This window comes from Erythrolamprus reginae, chromosome 2 (genome assembly GCF_031021105.1).
Source record: "Erythrolamprus reginae isolate rEryReg1 chromosome 2, rEryReg1.hap1, whole genome shotgun sequence".
Taxonomy (NCBI): Eukaryota; Metazoa; Chordata; class Lepidosauria; order Squamata; family Dipsadidae; genus Erythrolamprus; species Erythrolamprus reginae.
Window position 1 is genome coordinate 47,678,694 of NC_091951.1, and position 15,104 is coordinate 47,693,797.

General features: G+C 43.5%; 1 protein-coding gene and 1 pseudogene across 1 annotated transcript in view; one reads left to right on the forward strand and one right to left on the reverse strand.

The window, feature by feature from the left end:
• LOC139160341 (zinc finger protein ZFP2-like) overlaps window positions 1–15,104 on the forward strand; it is a 91,778-nt gene that overhangs the window by 42,248 nt on the left and 34,426 nt on the right. The window lies entirely within an intron of this gene.
• The window catches only part of LOC139160346 (zinc finger protein 850-like), a 29,378-nt pseudogene that overhangs the window by 12,061 nt on the left and 2,213 nt on the right, over window positions 1–15,104 (reverse strand).

A 15,104-nucleotide genomic window follows, 5' to 3' on the forward strand; every position in this document is an offset into this window, starting at 1 on the left:
AAGGGGACACAATCTGAAGTTAGTTGGGGGAAAGATCAAAAGCAACATGAGAAAATATTATTTTACTGAAAGAGTAGTAGATCCTTGGAACAAACTTCCAGCAGACGTGGTAGATAAATCCACAGTAACTGAATTTAAACATGCCTGGGATAAACATATATCCATCCTAAGATAAAATACAGAAAATAGTATAAGGGCAGACTAGATGGACCATGAGGTCTTTTTCTGCCGTCAGACTTCTATGTTTCTATGTTTCTCCCCTGTGTGGATCCTTTGATGTGAAATAAGATGAGTATTTTGCCTGAATCTCCTTCCACACTCAATCCATTTTTATGGCTTCTCCCCTGTGTGGATCTTGTGATGGCAGGTAAGATGACTATTTTTACTAAAGTCCTTTCCACACACTGTGCATTTATATGGCTTCTCCCCTGTGTGGATCCTTTGATGGGATTTAAGATGACTGAGGAGACGGAAGTCCTTTCCACACTCTAGGCATTTATATGGTTTCTCCCCTTTGTGGATCCTTTGATGGCGTGTAAGATTACTGAGGAGACTGAAGCCCTTTCCACACTCCATGCATTTATATGGCTTCTCCCCTGTGTGGATCCTGTGATGGGAAATAAGATTACTATGTTGGCTGAAGCCCTTTCCACACTCCGTGCATTTGTATGGCTTCTCCCCTGTGTGGATCCTTAGATGTGAAATAAGATTACTATGTTGGCTGAAGCCCTTTCCACACTCCGTGCATTTGTATGGCTTCTCCCCTGTGTGGATCCTTTGATGGCGTGTAAGATCATTGCTTGTTCTGAAGCCATTTCCACACTCCGTGCATTTATATGGCTTCACCCCTGTGTGGATCATTTGATGGGATGTAAGTTTACTGCTTATTCTGAAGCCCTTTCCACACTCCATGCATTTATATGGCTTCTCTCCTACGTGCATCCCTTTCTCAGATATCACTCTTTCTCTAGAATGAGTGAATGTCCCACTGTAATTTGTTCCACTGTCTTTGCATGTATAGTCTTCTGGTTTGGGTTCAGTTGTATGATATTCATTTACATCTAATATATCTTTGAATAGTCCTGCACCTTTCCTAATATATTTTTTCTCTATTTTTCCTGGTTGGTCAAGAAAGCTTTGCAACTGAGCATCAACTGAAGATGAGGTTTCCTTATTCCAATTATTTGTTCGGTTTTTCTTCTGCCTTTTTTGTTCCATTTGATTTTCAGGCTTCTCTGTTCCGTACCCAAGTCTGTACTTTTGGAATGTTTCATTCGACTCTTTATACCCTTGCCCACTATAACCTTTAAAGGAAAAGAGGAATAAAAATGTTAGCAAGGTTAAGAAAAAAGGAGAAACATCCCATAAAGCATTTGTAGAAAACCTAAGATTTATTGGAGGTGGGCCAATTCCGGAAGAGCCCTCTGAGAATTAACTTTGAAACAAAAATGCCCTAATTCCAAGACTCGGGATAGAAATGAAATGGAAGCAAAGTCTATTAAGCCAAAATAATTAATTGAATTGCAATCCTTCATATTTGGAACACCTGGGCCAAATAATATGAAATCTCGGTAACAGAGTTTAGCATTACCTGAAACCAAGGAATTACTTTATCACTGACAGGTTTAAATCAAAATAGAAAAACTCAACAGTTAACAAATGGCACAGGATTCCTCTAAGCAGAAAGCCATTGAACTCCTTCCATACTAGGAGCAGCAAAACAGCATATCTTTTCCTTTTCCCTCTCAAGAGATGACCTTTATTTGGAGAAATTCAAATAAGAAACAGCCAATGGCATCAAACGACATCATATCTTCCTGAATCCTGCCTGGAGAATAGAAAATCTTACCTAAAGAAGCCGAGTTTCTGTAATTTTCCAGCATGACTTCCCAATGCAGATCTTTTTGGTGAGGATCCAGCTGAGACCACTCGTCCTCAGAGAAATAAAGAGCCACATCCTCAAAGGGCACAAGACCCCCCTGGAAAAAAGAGTACAGAATAGGTCTGGGAGGGACGGCAAGATCTACCCTTTTCTTTAGGAAAATTGTGCACTAAGGTCTATGCTTAGTCGGATTCCAGGATTGAGATGAGAAAATGGACAGAAGAAAAAGGATTTGACTGAAAAAATATTTTAGGCAGCTTTTATGAGATCTTTTGTTGCCATTCAGTAAAAGATCCATTTTCTTCTGGATGGATTTGGTAAAGTGCCATCAGTACCCAGAGACACAAAACTCGTCATATAGCAAGGAAGCTTCAAATAGTCTCAGCCATTGGCTGAACGGGAAACAAAGAAACAGAACCAGGGAGAAAACAAATCTAATAAATAATTTCCCTTCTCTTACTTGAGTTGGAGGTTGAACCATAATTTCATCTTCACCATAAGGAAGAATCAGCTTCCCTCTATTCTCCCCTGTGAGGGACACAGAATTATAAAATGCAAAATTAACAAAATAGGAGGAGAGGTGCTATAATAGCAAAGACATAGAGAAGATGAGCCAGCTGAGATCTCTATGGGGAATGAGAGAATCTTGTATTACCTGTGCATGTACCTTGATTTTTGTCATGCTCAGTAGGCCTCAAGAAAAACAGTTCCCTAGGGGCATCGGATTGATGCCTCCTTCCCTCAGGATCTCTGTTCTCCACAGTGAAGTTCTTGGAATATAAGCCAGAGAAAAGAAGAAGAATGAAAGGACCACATAAACCATGACATGGATTCTTGTTCTGTTCTTTCAACACCAACTGAAAGCACCCAATGTCCATCAGTTAGTTTGGAAAAGAAGAAAGACAAGTTTCCCAAATCTTTCTTCTAGGATTGGATAATGGAACAACGTCCTTCAAGAATTAGTGAAATGTTATGAATGTTAGAGAATTGGTAAAAATTTTAAATTTATTCGTTTGTCCAATACACAATACATATGGAAGAGAATAGACACCAAGTAATATATATATAAAGATAATATGTAAAAATAGAGGAGAAGATATATGAAAGGAAGAAAATATATATGATATATGAGATAAAGGAAAGACAATTGGACAGGGGAGCATAAACTTCAAAACTATTGTTTATTACATCTAAACTCCTTCTAGGCTCCCGAGATGAAATTATCTCACCTGCAACTCTACCTGCTCCTCCTTCTCCTCCTCTGCCTGGCTCAGGAGGAAGCCTTCCACCAGGGCCACCGCCTGGGGGGTGGTCTCTGCTCCACACTCCCGCACCCAGCTCTCCATCTGCAGGGGCAGAAGCGCCAGGAACTGCTCCAGAACAACCAGGTCCAGCATCTGCGTTTTTGTGTGCTTTTCTGGTCTCAACCATCGACTACAAAAGGAATGGAGTCGGCTGCAAAGTCCTCGGGGACCCTCATCCTCCTGATATTGGAGGCTCCTGAATTTCCAGGCATGAACTTGTGAAACAATGGTTTCCTCCTCTGAGATCTTCTGCCCAGATCTTCCGCAGATCTCCTCATCGCTCCCAGACTTAGAACCAGAAGGGCTTTTTCCTGTTCTCTCATATGCCAAATGGCTTTCCATTCTTTCTCTGTCCTATTACACAATTCCAAATAGGTTGAATGAATCTTGAGGGTCTCCAAATGCCTTTTCATTCAGTGGAGCATTCAACTAGCCTGAGAACAAACTCTTTGTTGAAGAGAACTTTGTTGAAGAGAACTTTGTCTCTATGAAATGCTGTAGAAATCGCTTCCAGTTTACATATCTGAGACTGAAAACCAAATAAAGAATTAGAAAATGGTTCATTAACCATGGTTCATTGAGTAGTAATCCTACTCCTGGAAGGAAGCATATTTCTGAGCTATTGGAGGATTACAGTGGCACTGAGCAGTTAGTTTCTATGTATGTGTTGCAAACCATGGACTTGACCCTCATCAAAATTTATGATGAAATACACTGAATAAATGCATTTGAGAACAGTTGTTTTTCTATTTCTTTCTCCCTCAAGGAAGGGCGTGATTTTTAAAAACCAAGAAAAATATATACACCCTAAAAAGGAGTGCATTAAAGAGCAACAAAGGGGATTAAACTGGAGGATAAAACAGGTGTAGAACTTTTTTTAAACTGGGTATGTCTATGTTGATGAAAAGAAGGACTAGGGGAGACAGGATAACAGTGTTCCAATATCTCCAGGGTTGCCACAAAGGAGAGGAAATCTAGCTATTCCCCAAAGCACCTGAGGGCAGGACAAGAAGCAATGGGTGGAAACTAATCAAGAAGAGAAGCAACTTAGAACTAGGTAGAAATTTTCTCATAGAACAATTAACAAGTGGAACACCTTGCCTCCAGAGGTTGTGAATGCTCCAACACTGGAAGTTTTTAAGAAGAGATTGGATAACGGTTAGATAGCCTGGAGTCGGCTAGCTTGAAGAAAAACACAGAGAGGCATGTCAGGAACAAGGAAATGTATATTCAGCAACAAAACAGGTGACGCAGAAGTCAGAACAACGGAGGATGAGAGCTCCCTATTTGTAGGGAAGCTGTCAAATGAGGGGCCAATGGGAGCAGTCCTTTTATTAATTAGATTATTAATTAATGAGTAAATAATATTCCCCTCTCAGACTCGAGGCGGCTTTTCTCCTTCACTCCTGTTTCCCCCCAAAGCAGACTAGAGATTCTACTTTCTCCCTTGCTTCCTCCTGGCTCTTAGGCAGAGGTGGGCTGCTAAGGTGGAATGGTGGTGTGTATATGCTCCCGTGGCTCTGAGTCACGGTGCAAGTCCAGAGCAATTATGCTACTGCACCTATACTTGCTATCAGGGTTCAGACAACATGCCAATCCCAGAACACATTAACAAACCATGAAAGTTCACATAAAATGAAAGGCAACGGACTGAGTCTTGCTTAGGATGTTCCATTTCCCCTTATTCAGGATTTCCTTGTTAAGAGTCAAATTATATTATTATAAGCAGGCAGGTTCACAAAAAGATTGCCTTAAGCCCAAAGAGTAACTGCAAGTGGTGAGTTTGTGTGAAACACAAGGGTTGAAGGAATGTAGATTGGGATTATTTCCTGGTTCCCTTACCCTTTGTTGGAAATAATAATAAATAATAATAATAACAACGAAAGAGGTGGAAGGAACCTTGGAGGTCTTCTGGTCCAACCTCCTGCTTGGGCAGGAGACACTCCACCACTTCAGACAAATGGTTATCCAATCTCTTCTTCAAAACTTCCAGTGTTGGAGCGTTCACAACCTCTGGAGGAAAGCTGTTCCACTGATCAATTGTTCTAATTGCCAGGAATTTTCTCCTTAATTCTAAATTGCTTCTCTCCTTAATATTCTTATGGATTAAGTTCCAAGTGGGGAAAAAGAAACTGGATTCATGGAGGTTGCTTGGAAAGGAAGTTTAATGGTGGACAGGAGCACATGGCATGAGCTTCTGTCCAGAGAAGGTGGATCACATGTTTCCAGATGTTAGGTGTGTGGGGGGAGAAATTCTGAGAAGTTCTTTGTTTTATGTTCTATGAAGCCCCGCACTGAGGCCCTCCTGCTTCTGTGCCAGAAATGCACTGATTGGCTGTCAGATTCCCATGGTGCCATGCAAGGGTAACAATGTAGGCTGTGTTTGTGAGTTTGGGTTTGGCTGACCTTTTGCTGGGTGATAGTAGAATGAAAGCTCTTTGGGCAATTCCTAATATGGCTCTGTCAGGAGTTGGTTTGTTATGTAGAATAGATTAGTCCATCTTTTAACAAAGGTGAGCTGGGCCATTCCTTGATGGGCAGATTGACAAAGGTGGGGGCTACTAAGAGTGGGTCTTTTTTTTGTTTCCTAAAAGCATGTTTCCTATGATGTTCAATATAATCTGCCTTTTTAAATACTGTATTTCCTAGGATATTTCATTTTTTCTAGGAGACGGGTACTTATTTATTTTGTCCAATACACAATGAGGGTTTTAGTAGATGTATACTGTATATATAAACACATAGTAAAATACATGATGAAGGTTATAGAGGAGATACTCATACCGTGTTTCCCCGATAGTAAGGCAGTGTCTTACTATCTTTTTACCCCCAAAAGCCCACTGTGTCTTACTTTGGGGGTATGTGTTATATTGTCCCGGGCACCAGGGCCGGCTCGTCTTCGGGCTTCGGCCCGGGCGAGGCCTCTTCTCCTCCGGGCGGGCGGCGTTAGGCGGCGTTGCGCGGCAGCCCGTCGGGCCCGGCCTCCATCCCTCCTGCGCCGTGGCGGGGCCGGTCCGCGATGCGCGTCCTGGGTGCGCCCGGCTGGCCGGCTCCGGAGGCTGCGGCTCTTCCCGCTGCTGCCCAACGCCGAGGATGCCCCGCGCCCAGCCCGGCTACGGCAGCAGGCAGGCAGGCAGCCCCAGGCGCGGCGGGGAGAGCAAAGGCGGCTTCGGCCCGGGCGAGGCCTCTTCTCCTCCGGGCAGGCGGTGTTAGGCGGCGGTGTTAGGCGGCGTTGCGCGGCAGGCGCGGCTGCCCGGAGGAGAAGAGGCCTCGCCCGGGCCGAAGCCGCCTTTGCTCTCCCCGCCGCGCCTGGGGCTGCCTGCTCTCCCCGCCGGGCCGGGCCGAAGCCGCCTTTGGTCTCCCCGCCGCGCCTGGGGCTGCCTGCTGCCGTAGCCGGGCTGGGCGCGGGGCATCCTCGGCGTTGGGCAGCAGGCAGGCAGGCAGCCCCAGGCGCGGCGGGGAGAGCAAAGGCGGCTTCGGCCCGAGCGAGGCGTCTTCTCCTCCGGGCGGGCGGCGTTGCGTGGCAGGCGCGGCTGCCCGGAGGAGAAGAGGCCTCGCCCGGGCCGAAGCCGCCTTTGCTCTCCCCGCCGCGCCTCGGGCTGCCTGCCTGCCTGCTGCCCAACGCCGAGGATGCCCCACGCCCAGCCCGGCTACGGCAGCAGGCAGCCCCAGGCGCGGCGGGGAGACCAAAGGCGGCTTCGGCCCGGGCGAGGCCTCTTCTCCTCCGGGCGGGCGGCGTTGCGCGGCTGGCCTCCATCCCTCCTGCGCCGCGGCGGGGCTGGTCTGCGATGCGGGCCGGTCTGCGATGCGTGTCCTGGGGGTGACCGGCTCCAGAGGCTGCGGCTCCTCCCGCTGCTGCCCAACACCGAGTATGCCCCACGCCCAGCCCGGCTACGGCAGCAGGCAGGCAGGCAGCCCCAGGCGCGGCGGGGAGACCAAAGGCGGCGGCGGGAGTAGCGGACGCCTCCCTCGCTTTTAGTACCGTGTTTCCCCGAAAGTAAGACATATGTCTTACTTTCGGGGTATGGCTTATATAAGCCGACCCCCCTGAAACCCCCCATATGTCTTACAATCGGGGGGGTCTTACTATCGGGGAAACACGGTAGTAAAATATATCTATGAAAGAATAGAAAAGAAGATATAGTAATAGAACATATCAATGAAAGAATAGCAGAAGAGATATAGGAATAGAAGAAAGGTATAGGAGATATAGGAGAGCAATAGGACAGGGGACGGAAGGCACTCTAGTGTATTTAATAATAAATAAATAAATACATACATACATACATATATACATACATAAATACATACATACATACACCAATATCTCTTACTTCTTTAGCGTGAGAACCTCCTGCCTCCCTCTGAATGGGAAAACATCCACCAGTCACCCAGGACCACTGCTGGATCTCTTCCCTTCCCTTCAAGACTTTCCTCCAGTTGTACCTCCTGCAAAACTCAAAGGGTTAACCAGAGAGTGTGCAGAGTCCTAGATAGGCAAGATTAAGAATGTCACTCCCTTCTCGCCCTCCTCTGAAATCCACCTTTCGCCCTCCAGTGGTTTAATGGTGAAAAACATGGATTTTATTTTATTTATTGGATAAGAAAAATGAGAATACAGTACGCATGATTTGAATGCATGTAATAAATCTAAATAAAAGGGAACATCAGGACAGGGATGCTAGGCACTCTGGTGCCCTTATGCATGCCCATTACAGATCTCTTGGCAATGGGGTGATCTCATTATTATGGTGACTTTTTCTGGTGACTTTTGTAAGGTCGTATACTGAGACAAAAGTCAATCATGCTGTAGTCACTGTTTCTATTGTTTCTATTGTTTGTAGTCAGTAATTTTAAACTATTACAGAAGATGAGATTGAGGCAGTTGTTGAGTCTAGTGTTAGATACTAATTGATCTAGCCGCAAATTAGTAAGGGTATTGTATAGGGTTCTACGGATAGGTACATTTGTTTAGGGTGCAATTAGGGGCGCGCATAAGTGCACCAGAGTGCCTTCCGTCCCCTGTCATATTGCTCTCCAAATCTCCTATACCTTTCTTCTATTCCTATATCTCTTCTTCTAGTCTTTCATTGATATATTTTATTCCTATATCTTCTATTCTTTCTTAGATATATTTTACTATGAGCATATCCTATATTACCTTCATTATGTATTTTACTATGTGTATACCCACTAAAACCCCCATTGTGTAATGGACAAAATCAATCAATCAATAAATTAATTAATCAGAGGTAGATTGAGGTCACCAAGAATGATAAGAGGGTATGTGCAAGTTAGTTAGTGAAGTTAGTGAAGTTAGAGAAGTTAGTGAAGTAGCGATGTTGCTTTCTCTTTGCAGAGGGACCTCCAAATGGATTGTACGTAGATTGCAGGTACTAATGCAAAGAAGGAAGAAAGGTACATTATTGATGGGGACCAGGTGTTTGTCGTGTCCATTTAACAGTTGAGTAGTAATCCTACTCCTGGAAGGAAGCATATTTCTGAGCTATTGGAGGATTACAGTGGCAGTGAGCAGTTAGTTTCTATGTATGTGTTGCAAACTATGGATTTGACCCTCATCAAAATTTATGATGAAATACACTGAATAAATGCATTTGAGAACAGTTGTTTTTCTATTTCTGTCTCCCTCAAAGAAGGGTGTGATTTTTAAAAACCAAGAAAAATATATACACCTTAAAAAGGAGTGCATTAAAGAGCAACAAAGGGGATTAAACTGGAGGATAAAACAGGTGAAGAACTGTTTTAAACTGGGTATGTCTATGTTGATGAAAAGAAGGACTAGGGGAGACAGGATAGCAGTGTTCCAATATCTCCAGGGTTGCCACAAAGAAGAGGAAATCTAGCTATTCCCCAAAGCACCTGAGGGCAGGACAAGAAGCAATGGGTGGAAACTAATCAAGAAGAGAAGCAAATTAGAACTAGGTAGAAAGTTTCTGATAGAACAATTAATCAGTGGAACCCCTTGCCTCCAGAGGTTGTGAATGCTCCAACACTGGAAGCTTTTAAGAAGAGATTGGATAACGGTTAGATAGCCTGGAGTCGGCTAGCTTGAAGAAAAGCACAGAGAAGCATGTCAGGAACAAGGAAATGTATATTCAGCAACAAAACAGGTGAGGCAGAAGTCAGAACAACGGTGGATGACAGCTCCCTATTTGTAGAGAAGCTGTCAAATGAGGGGCCAATGGGAGCAGCCCTTTTATTAATAAGATTATTAATTAATGATTAAATAATATTCCCCTCTCAGACTCGGGGCGGCTTTTCTCCTTCACTCCTGTTTCCCCCCAAAGCAGACTAGAGATTCTACTTTCTCCCTTGCTTCCTCCTGGCTCTTAGGCAGAGGTGGGCTGCTAAGGTGGAACAGTGGTGTGTGTTTGCTCCCGTGGCTCTGAGTCACGACGCAAGTCCAGAGCAATTATGCTACTGCACCTAGAGCTGCAAGCAAGGTTCACACAACATGCCAATCCCAGAACACATTAAGAAACCATGAAAGTTCACATAAAATGAAAGCCAACGAAGTGAGTCTTGCTTAGGATGTTCCATTTCCCCTTATTCAGGATTTCCTTGTTAAGAGTCAAATTACATTATTATAAGCAGGCAGGTTCACAAAAAGATTGCCTTAAGCCCAAAGAGTAACTGCAAGTGGTGAGTTTGTGTGAAACACAAGGGTTAAAGGAATGTAGATTGGGATTATTTCCTGGTTCCTTTACCCTTTGTTGGAAATAATAATAAATAATAATAACAACAAAAGAGGTGGAAGGAACCTTGGAGGTCTTCTGGTCCAACCTCCTGCTTGGGCAGGAGACACTCCACCACTTCAGACAAATGGTTATCCAATCTCTTCTTCAAAACTTCCAGTGTTGGAGCATTCACAACCTCTGGAGGAAAGCTGTTCCACTGATCAATTGTTCTAATTGCCAGGAATTTTCTCCTTAATTCTAAATTGCTTCTCTCCTTAATATTCTTATGGATTAAGTTCCAAGTGGGGAAAAAGAAACTGGATTCATGGAGGTTGCTTGGAAAGGAGGTTTAATGGTGGACAGGAGCACATGGCATGAGATTGTCCAGAGAAGGTGGATCACATGTTTCCAGATGTTAGGTGTGTGGGGGGAGAAATTCTGAGAAGTTCTTTGTTTTATGTTCTATGAGGCCCCGCCCTGAGGCCTTCCTGCTTCTGTGCCAGAAATGCACTGATTGGCTGTTGGATTCCCATGATGCCATGCAAAGGCAACAATGTGGGCTGTGTTTTTGAGTTTGGGTTTGGCTGGCCCTTTGCTGGGTGATGGTAGAATGAAAGCTCTTTGGGCAATTCCCAATATGGCTCTGTCAGGAGTTGGTTTGTTATGTAGAATAGATTAGTCCATCTTTTAACAAAGGTGAGCTGGGCCATTCCTTGATGGGCACATTGACAAAGGTGGGGGCTACTAAGAGTGGGTCTTTTTTTGTGTGCCTAAAATTATGATTCCTGTGATGTTCAATATAATCTGCCTTTTTAAATATTTCCAAGGATATTTCATTTTTTCTAGGAGACGGGTACTTATTTATTTTGTCCAATACACAATGAGGGTTTTAGTAGGTATATATATATAAACACATAGTAAAATACATGATGAAGGTTATAGAGGAGATACTCATAGTAAAATATATCTAAGAAAAATAGAAAAGAAGATATAGTAATAGAACATATCAATGAAAGAATAGCAGAAGAGATATAGGAATAGAAGAAAGGTATAGGAGATATAGGAGAGCAATAGGACAGGGGACGGAAGGCACTCTAGTGCACTTAATAATAAATACATACATACATACATACATACATACATACATACATACATACATACATACATCAATATCTCTTACTTCTTCAGCGTGAGAACCTCCTGCCTCCCTCTGAATGGGAAAACATCCACCAGTCACCCAGGACCACTGCTGGATCTCTTCCCTTCCCTTCAAGACTTTCCTCCAGTTGTACCTCCTGCAAAACTCAAAGGGTTAACCAGAGACTGCAGAGTCCTAGACAGGCAAGATTAAGAATGTCACTCCCTTCTCACCCTCCTCTGGAATCCACCTTTCGCCCTCCAGTGGTTTAATGGTGAAAAACATGGATTTTATTTTATTTATTGGATAAGAAAAATGAGAATACACATGATTTGAATGCATGTAATGAATATAAAAAAAAGGGAACATCAGGACAGGGACTCTAGGCACTCTGGTGCCCTTATGCACGCCCCTTACAGACCTCTTTGCAATGGGGTGATCCCATCATTATGGTGACTTTTGTAAGTCTGTATACTGAGACAAAAATCAATCATGCTGTAGTCACTGTTGGAAAAGGCTTCTATTGTTTGTAGTCAGTAATTTTAAACTATTACAGAAGATGACATCGAGTCAGCTGTTGAGTCTAGTGTTAGATACTAATTGATCTAGCCCCAAATTAGCAAGGGTATTTATAAGGTTGTATGGATAGGTACATTTGTTTAGGGTGCAATTAGGGGCGTGCATAAGTGCCCTAGAGTGCCTTCCGTCCCCTGTCCTATTGCTCTCCTATATCTCCTATACCTTTCTTCTATTCCTGTATCTCTTCTTCTAGTCTTTCATTGATATATTTTATTCCTATATCTTCTCTTCTATTCTTTCTTAGATATATTTTACTATGAGTATATCCTATATTACCTTCATTATGTGTTTTACTATGTGTATACCCACTAAACCCTCATTGTGTAATGGACAAAATCAATCAATCAATCAATAAATTAATAAGAGGTAGATTGAGGTCACCAAGAAAGATAAGAGGGTATGTGCAAGGTGGCTACCCACATTAGTAGTGAAGTTAGTTAGTGAAGTAGTGATGTTGCTTTCTCTTTGCAGAGGGACCTCCAAATGGATTGTACGTAGATTGCAGGTACTAATGCAAAGAAGGAAGAAAGGTACATTATTGATGGGGACCAGGTGTTTGTCGTGTCCACCCTGATCAGGAAGCCTTCTCAATCCAAGTGCTTTTAACTATGTTAGACCTATCCACAATCCTCCATATTTAAGAGGGTCGGGAGAAAGTTGTATCCCTGCATAGAGGGGAGCCAAGGAGCAGACAAGAAATGGAATTCTGTCTTTTCACCCAAGGCGCTCAAATTAATCTTGACACTGCATCCCAAAAAAGAGGACAATTGTGTTGTCCACAATTGGGGTTTGAGCCTGGTGCCGAGGCCAATGGAGAACACCAGACACGAGTTGCAAGTTTTGTTTCATTGTATTGAAGTGCTGCAAGGAAAGGGATACTGGCCAAAATACCAAAGAACCATCCCAATAGAATTAAGAATGAAGAAAGCTTTATACGTTTTCACCAAAGCAGAAGGGGGGATATAAGGCATAAGGCAGGATATAATCAAAATATCATGTAATAAACATTTTTGTAATGATCTAACAATTATTATATAATTTTGGGGGGTCTGTAACAATATTCCCTCTAATTTTTTTTTTCTCTGGGCCGAAAAGTATAATGTCTGAGCGGCACATTTTCATGCCTGGGCGTGGATTAGTTAGAAATAAAAGGGAGTCACGTGACCTCAGGACACACAGCAACGGTCATAAATATGAAACAGCAGCAACGTTTTGATCCCGCGATCATTGGACTGCCGCAAAGGTCCTGAGTTTGAAAAGGGTGCATAAGTCACTTTTTTCAGGACTGTTGCAACTTTGAACAGTCAGTAAATGCACCATTGTAAGTCGAGAACAACCTGCCTTCCCCCCTAGATATTTTCTGTGGAGCTTCAAAATGGACTCCTGATCTGCTGATCTGCTTCTAAAAGAGTGCACTGGTCAGACAGATAATCCTCGATTTCTGTTCTGACCCCAATGGAGGCCAGCGTTTCTATCTCCTGAGTAACACGGTTATTATTGCTCAAATGGGGCTACCTTTGAAAAGTGTTCGGAAACTTCAGATCGTGCAGAATGCGGCCGCGAGAGCAATCATGGGCCTTCCCAGATACGCCCATATCTCATCAACACTCTGTGGTCTGCAGTGGCTGCCGATCAGTTTCTGGTCACAATTCAAAGTGTTGGTTATGACCTATAAAGCCCTACATGGCACCGGACCAGAATACCTCCGGGACCGTCTTCTACCGCACAAATCCCAGCAGCCGATTAGGTCCCACAGAGTTTTCCTTCTCTGGGTCCCGTCGACTAAGCAATGTCGTCTGGCAGGGCCCAGGGGAAGAGCCTTCTCTGTGGCAGCCCCGGGCCTCTGGAACCAACTTCCCCCAGAGATCAGAACTGCCCCCACCCTCCTTGCCTTTGGTAAGTAGTTGAAAACTCACCTTTGCCGCCAGGCATGGGGAAATTGACACCTCCCCCAACTACTTGGGTTATGTATGGTTTGATTGGGTTGTGTGATTATTTTATTATCAGGGCTTTTAAATTGTTTTTTAAATATTGGATTTGTACATTGTTTATTATTGTTGTGAGCTGCCCCGAGTTTTCTGTTTTATTATCGATACTGTATGTAGTAGGTGATACTGATTTGGATTAATGCATAAATGGAATTGAATTTAGAATTGTTGGGGAGATTAACGATATTAATGATTTTTAATTGATTGAAAATAGAGAATATTCTCCGAAATGAGGGCGCTGCCGGGAGGGACCCCGCGAGAAATGCCTACCGCTGGGCAAGTGATATAGGGCGCGTGGCGGCAGCTGAGGAAAAGGAGGCGTGTGTCAGTGCTCTGTGTATCCAGATGCTCGAGAAAGCCCGCGGGGCAGCCTTGATCGGCCCGAGCGCTCCATCAGTCCCCACCCCAATCCTACAGCCCAAGAGAAAGAAAAAGGGAGATTAAAGCGAGAGAAAAACAGAAATTTGAGAAAAGAAAAAAAGGGGAAATTCTAAATATTCTCTATTTGCATGAACTGTGGGGAGAGAGTGACAGGAGCAGGAATAAGGTAATTCCCCATACAGAGATACATCTGGTTAAAAATCTATGTTAATTCTAGATTTAATTGATTAAATCCATGGATTTTCTTTTCAGAAGTTTCCTGCCACTCAGTTGTTTCTTTCCACTTCATTACAAAATGTTTAAAATGTCCTTTTCTGACATTTTTTTAAATAAGCAGCATCAGAGTCATCACCCAACAGTCCATGCGCTTACATGACTTTCTCCTTTAATGGATGTTCCTATGGGAAGTAAGACTACTAGTCTGTCTGAAATCTGGGTAGATCTTTTTATTACCAGCCAGTTGATTCCTGTAAGTAAAAGTCTTGCCATACTCTTTGCTGTTATATGGCTACTCCCTGTTCTGCTTGACAGCGGTTAAGCATCAAGGAAGACAGAAACACACCCACAGACTGAAGGTTTCTGAAAGACAAAATATATTGCTTTACAAATTGAATGAGAGCCGCAATGATGGCAGAAGAATGTCTTTTTATGACAAAAGGGTCAGGGTTATCTACCAAGCAGATAACAAATGTCCCAAACCCTGGGGGGGGGATTATTGACTCCCTTGGAGAGGGTCTACAAGTTGGGCGTCCTGCTCGATCCATAACTAACATTAAAGCACCATGTTTCGGTTGTGGTGAGGAGGGCATTTGCCCAGGTTTACCTGGTGCACCAGTTGCGGCCCTATTGGGACAGGGAGTCACTGCTCACAGTCACTCATGCCCTCATCACCTCGAGGTTCGACTACTGGGTAGTAGCCTAATCCTGATTATATGAACCTTAACCTGGTGGGAAACTGTAGGAAAAGTTAGTACTGGTTTAACTACAGTACGTAACCAACATGACTCTGACAATAAATTGGAGCTTTGAAGAAGGCCAAGGTCTGGACTCTGTTTTATGTCTCAGATGTTATTTGGAAGGCTTACACTGCTTATTAAAAAATGTCAGAAGAAGGACATTTTAAACACTTTGTGT